This window comes from Athene cunicularia (genome assembly GCF_003259725.1).
Source record: "Athene cunicularia isolate RWA chromosome 1 unlocalized genomic scaffold, athCun1 chr1_part1, whole genome shotgun sequence".
In the NCBI taxonomy this organism is placed as follows: Eukaryota; Metazoa; Chordata; class Aves; order Strigiformes; family Strigidae; genus Athene; species Athene cunicularia.
The window spans coordinates 130,068,901-130,080,218 of NW_020799091.1; positions in this window are offsets into that span (position 1 = coordinate 130,068,901).

The following is an 11,318-nucleotide window of genomic DNA, read 5'->3' on the forward strand; positions in this document are numbered from 1 at the left end:
CGCTAGGCTTCCAGGACTAGAAACCCATTAAAGAAACTGGCATATCAATATGTACTTATTCTACTTTAATATTTATACCACACATTTTTTAAAAACCCAAAATTAATACAATAAAAGTAAGCACATGGAAGTATTAATAATAATTATTAACTTCACTCCAAGAGAAGATGAAAATATTTCTCAACTTAGTATGACACAAATATATAATTTTACTATATTATATCCATCTGTGGAAATACTGGTTATCTCATTACAACCCACCAATAGACTTAAAACTTGGTAATAGATTTTCTGTCTTTTATAGAGAAAAAGCAATCCCTCTCATTCAACCGTATGATGTCTTTATTCCCCTTGTTCATATCCATATAGGGCATGGATGGAAAAAAATTAACCCCCAAGTCATGAATGATCCTCACCTCTGAATTCATAATTGCAGAGACTACTAACCGGTTTATTTTCTTAAGGAATAATTAAGTCATACCCAGAAATGGTATTCAGCAAGATTTTCTTAGGCCACCCCAATCCTTAAAATGAAAATCCACTAAGTGCTGCATCTTTACCTTACAGGAAAGTATTTTCCCTAGAACAAAAAGGCACTACCTCTGCTTTTAAGATTAGCTGACTACCCAGAGCAGGTAATGTCACAGATGTCGACCAAATGCTTAGAGACAGCACTTCAGAATCTCTGTTCAGTTTCTGTCACCTCCGAGACAACACGTGCCTTCTTCAGGACACGCTGAGAAAGCGTCAGCGCCTGGGAGAGACCCGCAGGACGGTGTCGGGGATGTCTGTAGGCCTGCACGGAGACGACTGGCCATCTTCGGATGTCAGCGTCTCCTCTCCACGGCCACTCCCTGGTACCACTTCACCACCAGGAATGTCAATCTCGGGCGGTACTAGAGAGGAAGTCTCCCCCTCCGCTGCTGGTCCAGTTCAGGTTTCAAGAACGGCCCATTCTCGCCACGTTTACCGGGCGGTAACGGGCAGAGAGTGCCCAAGAGATGCTTCCCCCAGGGCGGAGCTCCAACTCGCCGCGCCGGGATCCCCGCCACCGCCTCCTCACCGCCCGGAGAGCCGGTGCGGTCCGCGGCTGCCTGCAGCACCGAGCAGAACTGCACCTTATCATAGAGGGTCCTCGTACAAGCTCTGAAGAACATTTCTTTGTGATATATATGTATTTTGAGATTTCATTGCTTATTATAGCGATGCATATTTTTCTTCACTTGCAGAAATCAGAACAAGGTTGATGCCTGGTCCTCTTGATGAAGAGGGTAAGACATTTTAAAGGCTATTTATTTACTTTGTGTGATTCTAGGTATAACAGGTTAAAATTTTTTTTCATGACTTCTGTGTTTTATAGATGGTTATTTTAAATTGCTTATTTTAAAACTTACCATTACTGTTTCTATTATGAAAATTATCTTTGATATGGTTAGCCCTTTTTTCTCAAAGCCTGAAAGAAAAACAAAAATCCAGCTTCTGGTCACCAGAAGATGGTGCTATGCAGTGTGGTTTGAAAAATCTGTATCGGAACAGCCATCTGATTATAATTGCTTTTCATGTCTTGGGAGCCTGATATTAGAGGTGCATTTCAGCAATGCTTTCTTTTGTTTATCAGCTGATTAATAGACAGTATTTCTAATACCTTTACAGTAGAGCTGGTGGTCAGTTCTAAAGTCTGTCTTTGGAATTGGAATTCCTCTGGTAATTTCTGCCCGTGGTCCCAAGAGTTTAAAACTTTGAGCAGTTTAGAACCATGGGGTGACTGAGGCAGGAAGATGTCTCTGGAGATGGTCTAGACCAACCCACCTGCTCAAAGCAGGGTCAGCTTGGGCAGGTTGCTTAGGACTATTTCTAGCTGGGCCTTTGAATATTCTGTTTCAGTGTTCAGTCACCCCCACAGGAAGAAAGGTGCTCTGTTGATGGTTAAACACTTTCCTGTATTTCAGCTTGTGTGCACTGCCTCTTGTCCTGTCACTGGACACCACTGAGGAGAGTCTGGCATTATTACCTTTACTCACCTCATCAGGTGTTTATACACCCCACTGAACTTTCTCTTCTCTAGGCTAAACAGTCCCAGCTCTCTCAACCTCTCTTTGTATGACAGATGTTCCTGTCTCTTAATCATGTTGCCAGCTTTTCTTTGGACTTGCTCCAGTATGTCCATGTCCCTTGTGGTGGAAGGCACAGAACTGGACACAACATGGCAGCACTGGTGACACCACATCTGAGTAGAGGGGAAGCACCACTTCCCTTGACCTGCTGGTGAAGCTTTCTTTAACACAGCCCAGGATGATGTTGGCCTTTTTTGCCACAAGGGCACATTGCATGTTGTGCCTTGTATATTTATCACTTACATTGCATATTTATCACTTCCCTATAGCATACATCATCAGGAAATCTCAACGTTTAATCTGTTCTCACAGCCACCAGAATAACAGACTCCAAACACCCACTTAGAAGAGCCACAGAATGACTTGGGTATAAGAACTTACAACTGATGAAATTTCAGACTGTTTGATGAACAAAGGTAAAAATAGGTGCCTGAATTAGCTCCTAAAGTTAGGCACATAAAGCAGTAGTTTGATTTTCTGAAAAGATGTTGAGTTATTTAACATGCTACCGATATTTATTAGAAATCAAACTATGAAGGTCCAAATCTATCTGTCATATACTCGGAGAGGTACTTAGCTTGACTACTTGGAGGAGCAGTAGTAAAGGTAGATAATAAAGACATCAAGTAAATGTTTGCAAATGTGGGACCCTATTTCACCCTTGCTTTGCACAGACTGTGGAGCAGCATTGCCTGCAGATAGGTGAGGCTGCACTGGAGTTAGTGGGGCTCTCTATGAAATGAAGATTCATTTTGAAAAAAAGTTACAGTCAGATCTCCTAAAAAATCTTGTGAGGCACCTGTATTGTTGGGAGTGCAACTTACTGGGCCTGGGGCCAGCTAGAAATATTCAGGTGTTCACTTTGGAATTTCCCCAAGCAAATCCTCATTCTCCTTCTGGTTTGAGTTTTTGGGGTATAGTTGTAGAATGTTTTCTAGATTTTTTCACTGTGAGCATGCCCTAAGGCTATAATCTTAGTGGAAAATTTCACAATGCCTCTGCTAATGAAGCAAACTTATTAAGGAAAAAATCTCCAGCTCCCTCATACAACTGTTTATTTCAGTTCATGCAGGCAGATTTTCTTAATCCAATTTTGAGCAGTTTGGTCCATGCTGACACTAACATTTTTAATTAGAAGGGCAAATGAAACCTTGTCACTTATGTTCCCTATTAGCTACTGGGCAAAAGAAATACTAGGTAAGACCTGCTAAATATATAAGCATAAGAAAAAATACAAGTGGTCTGCTTTTCTCATATGAAATGGTTATTTTTTTTAAACTGCCCTCGGAAGTATCGAATGGTATAGTGCCTGTGGTCTGTAAATCTACTTACTTGGACCGTGATTGCTAAGGTTTGCTTGTACAGGCAGAACTCTGTTAAGATTCATGATAGCTGATGAAGTAGTAAGGATCTAAGAGAAGTGGTTAGGAGAATTGAAGTTTCCATTTTAGCAATTATTTCTGAGAAATGTGAATAGTTACTGTCAGTAGTGTGAAAAAAATCTGTGCTTCTTGTTGCCTATATTCCCTCCTCTTTTTTTTCCAGATGAGAGATTATGTTGTTCAGAAGGCTGTACAGACGTTACTAACATTGCAGTGACAGTTATTTACGGTAACCAAAGGTGATGCTGGTACTTCTACCCCAAAATATTTATACAGTGTGTTCATGATGCAACTGTTACCAGATAATAAAAGCTAATATATAAGGTGGTATACAGGCTTTAACCTTCATCCCAAATTCTACGTGAGCCTTATGGGAGAACGTGAAAATTAGTCCACGTCTTAGCCAGAGTTCAGATACACGCAACTACCAAAATAATGAAGTGGGGTCTCTTTTGGTTATAGAAAATAATGGTATACATAAGCTGGTTTTCTCACTTAAAATAGAAAGCACCAACCTATTCTTACTTTCAAGAAGACACAAGAAATCTTCCATGGCATACTATACATTTTGGTAGTAGAGTGATTGCTCTGAGTTTGCTTCTATCTTTGTCATGTGGCTACTGCACTTTGCAAGCAGATTTGATAAACTTGGGTGAATCAGTCCTTAGAAATAGCACCCAATGTAGGCATGAAATACTATATTTTGAGGGGCCTTTGTCAGCCTTCATATTTGTCCTGTTCTCTGACGCCTCATTCCTCTATTCTTCTATTTTCTTATTCTATACAAGTTTTTGCTTGCTATGCTCTCTATTGTTGTAAAAGGAAACATATATTCTTTTTACATTCTCTTACTACATCTGCTCTTCTTTCCCTGCAACAGTCCTCACTGTTCTCATATACTGAATCAGTCATGAGCCAACCACTGAGTTGCTAGCCTGTCCTGCAGGCCAGTGCGGTGCAGTTCACTGCTCACTTTTGCTGCCTACTTGGAAAAGGAGGTAAAGTGCATCATGTTTTTTCATGACTCTGCAGAAGTCTGCCCATGTATCTCAGAGAGTCTGGCAGAAAGAATGTGTATCATGGTTGATTAGCAGTGATAAAAGACATGCATATCAAAATTAATTCCTCTGGAGAGAACTAATCCCTTATTCACCACTTCAGTGTCTCTGGGTTTCCTTACAGACTTTTGTGACTGCCTGCAGAGTGTTTAATTAGTTCCATCTATCAGAGGCAACTATATCTGCAGTTTCTAAGTAGAAAAGGTACCACAGCAAAATCTTTATTGCAATCAAAGAACATTTTCTGGAATCGGCTATGTTTTGTTGCCTTTATAGCTCGTATGCTAATCCTGTACATTGATTCAGAGCATACACAAATGGCACAGAATATAATATCTTGTGGTTTTAATCATACTGTTCAATCAAAGATGCTTCACCAAAATTCTAGGTGAAGAACAACTGTCTGGTGATGTGACAATGATACCTTTGGCCAAGTATCTAATATATATTAATTTCTCTCGGTTCATATGTAGCAACTGTAATACTTCACGGTACTTCAGTGATCTGCAGAAAAATGTGCTTCTTGCCCAACTGATGTTCAGTGTGCATATTTACGTATTTGCATATCTGTGTATTATATTTTATATTTGAATTTCCTTTTAAACATTTTTCAGCTGCATATGCATTCAAATTGCTAGTTTGCATTTTGGCAGTGAATTGGAATATCTGTGAAAACACCTGTTAAATACTGATAGGAAATTCCTTTGCAGTTGATATGCAGCTGTGTCTTTCACTACTGAGGGAAAGTGCCAGGCCTGGCTCGTCATTCTTTCAGGTATAGTAACACTTAAAGAACTGAGTTACCTGTCTCTGTGGTGAAGTGTGCACAGAGAAATTCCCAGCAGCTACACAGTGACAAATGGCTAGGTCTTGACTTGTAGTTTTATTAGCTTATTAGTGGCAACAGTTCAAATGAAATTACAGCTATTATGCACCATTATAAGTACTAACAATTTACTTCTGCTGAAATTCCTACTGACAGCTCTGCCTGCCAGCATCCATCTTTTGTGTGTGTATGGATATTCAGGAGCAGCATAGGGGAGAATAAATTACTCTCTCAGCAATTTACTGAGTTGTATGAAAGTGAGAATGAAAGCTTTTCAGCATGAAAAATAAATCCATGTTCTTTTTCTGTCGGCTGTGTGGAGAAGCTACTAAAATAACAGGATATGTGATCTCATTTCTGGTTTTTTTCATTGCTGAAAAAGTTAGGGTGTATAAAGAATTCAGAACTACTGCTACTATTTAAAGTACCTTTTTCTCTTGAGCTCTTTTTCTGTGGAAATTGGTTCTGTTTAATCATTGCACTCTGTCTATCTGTCAGTCCTTTCCAATGTCCCTATTGGCCTCTTTAAGAGAAGAGTAGGAGTTGCAGAGCAAATGATCTGGGAGTAATGGGAAAACTGCTGGATGAATAGATCAGGATGGCTCAAAGAAATGCCCCTACTGAAGGAAGGCTGGAGAGAATTCAGCCTTTGTACAGCATGTTTGAAAGCAATAGGCTGAAAATTCAGTATGTGTTGGGTCTGCATACTGGAGCCAGCATGGGCTGTCTCTGACCTGGTCGGGTTCACAGAGGACATGGTGAGTAGGAAGGGCTGGAATTACTTTGATAGAAAAGTTATGAACAAAAGACAGGAGTCCATAAAAGCTTTGGTTGTTCTGCTGTTTGTGGAAAACATAGTTAAAAGACAAGCAAAGTTTCTGTGCTTTGCAGTTTGTCTAAGTAAAGCAGAAAAACTTGTGGCTTAAGGAAGCTCTATGCTCTCTGGTATAAATCAATATAAATTGGGAAATCTTTTGGGGATTTAAAAGAACACACAGTGGCCCAGGAAGTGGAATAGAGGGGGATTTTCTTGCTTAAAAAAATGGACCAAAGTTCAGCTCCCTAACCATTTCTGTAGTCTGAGGTTTGTCTCGCAATGAATTATGAAATTTTGGCTTCTGCGTGCTTTTATCTCAGTTTCTCTTCTCTCTCATTCTTTTCCATAGAATATTCTGACTTTGTGGATGGGTACTGCAGTGTATTCAATGTGAGACTAACTTCTGCCATCCCATTTATTAACTTTGATTGCTGCATGCAAAAAAATGAGGTCAGAATTTGACCTCAGTATCTTTGCACCATGGGTTTCTGGAATTTATACCACATCCTCTACTCCATTTTTTCTTTCCAGAATTGTTTTGAGGCACTGCTTGCATGGTACGTTACACAAATAGGAAGGAAATAGGTCCTCAACTTGAAATTAGTTATTTGTCAGAGAACAATATTTTCTTAGGTGGAGCATTGCAAAAGATCAAGACTCTTGTTTATGGGATGGTGATTCAAGTGGAATATGGTTATATGAAATGAGGGACAGATTCAGCTGTGTAACCTCCAGTGCATACAGATTCTTCAGCTTCCATTAATATTCTCCAAGAGTTAATGACAATGGAAAGTATGCAACAGTCAGCATTTGTGAATTTATGGCATCAGGCCTCTAAAGGCAATTCTTTGTTCTTTTCTTCATTCCTCTTAATGCAAATAATCCTGTTGCAGCCAGTGCGTAACATGGATGAGGAACATCCCTTTTGTTTGCAAACAGACTTGGAAGATTTCAGGACATGTAATATAGATACTGTAAATAAAGGTATCTCTAATAAATCATTATGATTCAAAGTATTTAAGCATGTGCTCCTGTTCAGTTTTAGTGAAGGACTTGTCTTTAAGTAAGGGCACGGAGAAAGTTATATAGACACTTGTGTGATATGGAGAATTGAGGTTTCCGCTGCATACTTGAAATCTTGAATTTTTATCTTCCCCTAGGGCAGAAATGTAGTCAGGTGGCAATGCTAAATACATTTCCAGATTATGCCTGTAACAGTCTGTTTTAATCAAAGCAACTCCTGTTGATAGGTTAGGTAAGAAGATCTCTTTTGTGGTGTTGTTCTTAAACCCCTTTTAACCCTTGTCCCAAAAGAAACTTTGGTCTGACTAGAAGAAAGATGGGGCTCATTTCCCACATGTCTGATATATCTGCCACTGGTTTTCACTTTTTCTATTTGCAGAGCTTTGCTATTGCAAGTACCAACCATTCTGTAGTGAATTCAAACTTGTAGATGATAGATTTACTTTTTTCTTATCTTTCTTGAACACCTTTGGCATTGTCCATAGATTTTCAGACCTGGATTGAGATTTACTGAATAAATCAGGAGTTAGGAGTCCTTGCTTGAGTAATTTTGTAAGTAGTATTAAACACATGGCTTTTAATCAAAGTGGATACTGCTTAACGCTAACATTAAACTTGATGGAAGATGTTTGCAAGCATGATATTCGCACATTTAGCAGCAGAAGGTAGCTATCTAATTCATATGTAGGGTTTACATAGTACCAGAGAGATGAAAAGACTGTCATCTACAGACACTGCTGTATCATGTGATATTAATCTGCCAAGAATTTTACTTAGATAATGGACATAACTGGAAGTATAAGCATGCTTGCATCTTACTGGGATTGTCTGAGAGTGGTACTTCATAAAGCTAGAAATTAAAAAAAAAAAGTTTTAATCTTATATAGGCATTATATATTTAAATGTTCAATAGACTGATGTTTTACTACAGTCTTTACAGTGTTAGCATCTTCAAAAAGAGCTGGAACTTTTTTTACACTAAAATAGACACATGCAGGACAGTGACATAACTGTTCTCAGGTGCATATGATTTTTTAATTAGTCAGGTCAAATATTAAAATAGCACAAGGCAGCCAGTGGAATTAAAGTTTCTCCTTGCGGAGAATGCTTTTATTATGGAGGCAGTATAAAAATTTTGCCCTTACTATTCATTACTTCTTGTTGAAGTACTTGAGATTTGCAGCTCATGTAAGTGGTTTCTTGTCATACCAGCTCAAAGCTGCTCTTTAAATTCTGTTTGATAGACAGACATTGTTGTGATATTTAACATGCACAGACATGGGATATTGATAATAAAGCAATATGTGTTTGTCAAGAACCATCAAATATTAACATTCTAACATCCATTGCCTGAATAAAATAAACTTACTGAGTTTTTTTCAATACCAAAACCAGCAGCATAAAATGTTAATTGTATTCTGAAAAAGTTTTATTTCCCTCCAAAAATTTTTAATAGATTTCTTAGTATATTAGAGGCTTTCTTAAGCACTTTTCTACGAGTTGTAAGACCTTGTCAATATCTTTAAAACTTCTTATCTGTGATCAGGTTGGAGGAAAAAAAAAAAGTTATCAGTGTCTTTTCTAAATGTGGATACATGTTGAATTCATTGCCTTGACTTAAAATGCTTCTTTCCCCTTTCGTAGTACTTCACAAACTCTACATTATCTCACTCTGTTGGAATTATAATTCCTTTTTTGTGGAGCAACTAGACCTTTCCTTCAAACTCACGAAACTCATTACCCAAATATCCAAAGCTAAGAGCACCGTTTTGCAAAGCAGTAGTTTCAAATTAGTTCAGATCACTTTAGGAAAAGTCAGATATTATTTCTAGCATCTTTTTGGAGAGTCTTTAGTCCTCAGTCAAGAAAAGTATGAGGTAAGGCACTCTGGTGTCTGCAAAAACTTAGACTTGGTTACTGAAACAACATTGAAACATCAGTGGAATAATGTACCATTTTGGCATTGAGATTCTGACACTTTACTGTTCTGATATATTTTGCTTATACAGTTAAAAGTTCTTTTCTGTAAAATAAAGAAATTGAATTATGTCTTTTATCCTATTCTTCCTTCCCTTTTCTTTGACCCCTTTTTCTTTGGTTTTCTTTTTCTTCTGATACAGTTGAGCATCTGACTTTGTCTTAGGAACTAGTGTGCTTCTTGGGCAGGCTGGCAAATGAAATCTCATTCAAAGAAATAAGTTGTTTTTTAAAGAAGGATTTCAATTTACTGGCACTTTAACCTGATGTAGCAGTTCTATTTTCCCAAGATAGGAAGGTCCAAGAGGTAGGAACTGCCATGAATAAAGTATACAAATTCACTGTAGTCAGCAATGTTCATTCTCAGCCTAATATGAAGTCAATTAGTCTGTGAAGTAATTCCCACTGAGTTCAGTGAGGCTTTTGAGCATGCTTGCTGAAAGACTTCTAATTCCTTCTGTAAGATCATTATTCAGACAATGAGAGCAAGTGATGAGGTCCATTGGTCTTCATAATTAAATAAAACAATTCAGAGTTTGACTTTGTTGTAAAATCTAAATGGATTATGCTTGGCAGCTGTTAAAAGTACAGGAGAGAGACTTAAAAAGTCTTGGTTTCTAGGAGGAAGGTGAGGTGAGTACATGGTCTGAGTTTTGAGAAATAGCTTATTTAATAGCTTTTGAGCCATTATGGAAAAGGAACAGAATCTTCCATATGTTTCATATGAGAGCAGGAAGGCATCATTCCCTACTTTGCAAGTAAATCTGCTTAAAATTGAAAATCCTTGTTAAGGACTGGCATTGGTCATTACTTTATCAGCCAGCAGCTCCTGAGAAGAAAACATTGGGAGAGAAGTTTTTCTAAGTGTTTTAAGTTATTTTCCCAATGGTCATGTACAAATATGCAGAGAATTTTGGCTAAACCATTGCTGTTGGTTTTGTTTTTATTTTAAATTTCTATGCAAATCTGCTAATTCATAATTTCGTCCTGAATACTTTATGGAAAATACAGATATGCTTTCTCCCAAATAGAGTAAAAATCTGTGCTACAAGGCACACCACTTAGAAATCATATAGAAGGTTCTTTTTTTTATATTAAAATCTAACAATAAGCAAACTTTTGGCTGGAACAGATTTAATTAACTGTCATTAAAACTTTAGATAAGGGGCAAACAAGTAAAATCAGTAGTGTTCCTTATTTCCATATTTGAAGTGTTCAATTAATGTCTGTAAAACTGATGTGTTTTAATACCTCAGGTCTGATGTTTGCAAAGGAATCTGAAGGACAAAGGTTTCCTTTCATTTCAAAACAAACACAAGTAAACTTTTCATGAAATTGAATAACTAAGGAAATTACAAGCAAATTCATGCAGGCTGTACTCACAGAAGGACAATAAGAAGTCAGGCTGTATCACTTTATCAGGGGATGAATGATCATAAAATAGGTTTCATGTTTAAGATTCCAAAATGTTATGAAGTAAATGATAAGTAAAGATGACCAAATGGTCATTTTATAAGTTCCTGTTATAAACTCGAGTTAACAGCTTCACTGAGTGATGTTCTATCAGTAAAGTTTAATACTGCAGTGGATTCCATAGGCTAATTCTATTTTATGTCTGTGCACCTGCAGGGAGGTTGAAAACACCTGTGACAGTCATTCTGTTCTAGGTCTGAAAGCTAAAATTCTGTAAAACCTAGTGGCTTTTGTTTTATTTCCCAAGCTTTGCTTTTAATTTTAGTGTTTTGAAAACAAATGCATATTAGGGGAGAGAGAAGAGGTGAGGGGAAAGGGGCAGGGAGGAAAGAAAATTCTCCAGATGCAACTCACTTGAAACCACTGTGGTTTATTTTACTTCAGGAAAGGAATATGCAAGGTCTCACACCTGTGGAAGAGGCTGTCCAGCTGGAAAGATGCTTTGCAAAAAAGACACTGTGGATCCTGGTGGACACCAAGCTGACCATGAACCGGCAGTGCACCATTGTGGCAAAGGCCAGTGACACCTTCAGCCGTGCTAGGGGAAGTGTTGACAGCAGGTCAGGGGAAGTGGTCCTTTCTCCTCTGTGCAGCACTGGTGATGCCCCATCTGCTGTGCTGTGTCCAGTTCTGCACTTTCCACCACAC